Source organism: Propithecus coquereli, unplaced genomic scaffold (genome assembly GCF_000956105.1).
Source record: "Propithecus coquereli isolate 6110/MARCELLA unplaced genomic scaffold, Pcoq_1.0 Scaffold129, whole genome shotgun sequence".
Taxonomy (NCBI): domain Eukaryota; kingdom Metazoa; phylum Chordata; class Mammalia; order Primates; family Indriidae; genus Propithecus; species Propithecus coquereli.
Genome location: NW_012137080.1, coordinates 1576137 through 1577210, shown reverse-complemented (window position 1 = coordinate 1577210; position 1074 = coordinate 1576137).

Here is a 1074-nt window from a genome sequence, read left to right as displayed (position 1 = left end):
AGAACAGAGAAAAAGGAGGGGAGAAAACAATAAAATAATTGAAGAAAATCTCTCAGGAGCAAAAGGATGTGATTTTCCAGGTTGATAGGATCCACTTAGTGCTCCCAGCAATGAATAAAAATAGACGCATCCCAAAGTACGTCTTTATAGGTTTCAGCACACTGAAGACAAAGAGAATGCCTTCCAACTTCCAGAGAGAAAAACCAGGATTCCTACAAAGGATTAAGCATCATAGTGGTATCAGATTTTTGATAATCTAGCAATTCTAGAAGACAATGGAGAAATGCCTTAAAATTTTGAAAGGAAATTATTCCTAACCTAAAATGTTATGTCCAACCAAACTGTAAATTAAATGTCAAGGTACATTTAATTGTCAATCGTACATTTCCAAACATGTATGATCTCAATGCATTCATTTCACCTACACCATTTCTCAGGTAGTTACTAGAGGATGTGCTCCCCTAGAATGAAGGAATCAAAAGAAAAAGGAAGGGATCCCACAAACAAGCATCCAGCACTTGAGGGGATAAAGGGAATTCCTAAGATAATGGTGAAGGGAGTACCCAGAATAATAGCTAGGCAGCTGTTCTAGAGAAATAGTACAGATTGGGGTAGATCAGAAGACTCTGGGAAAACTTCCTTTAAAAAAAAATGGAATTAATAGAATACCTATTATGTTTGAAAGTATTCAATGGAGATTTACCTAACTGGGAGGACAAACTGGGAGGATGAATCAGTGATAAGCATAAGAAACACTAAATACATTTTTAGAAAAGACACAAAGAAGAATATAAAAAATATTGTGCAAAAAGAAAATTAACCTTAGGAAACTATATGAAGCATCTGTGAATAGCATTTGCATAACCATGATAATGTAAACCTGAATACTGCCCTAACCAAAATGGTGATATAACTACCCTGCAAGTTTGAAAGAAGTAGGTATAGGGTGAGAGAGTGAGAAGTGGGGTAAACCTTCATGTCTAGAGTGAGAAATCAATAGATAATGCCTAAAACTAAAAAATTGAAAAGTAGAAATATAAATATGCTCTATGAATATACACCATTAAATATCAA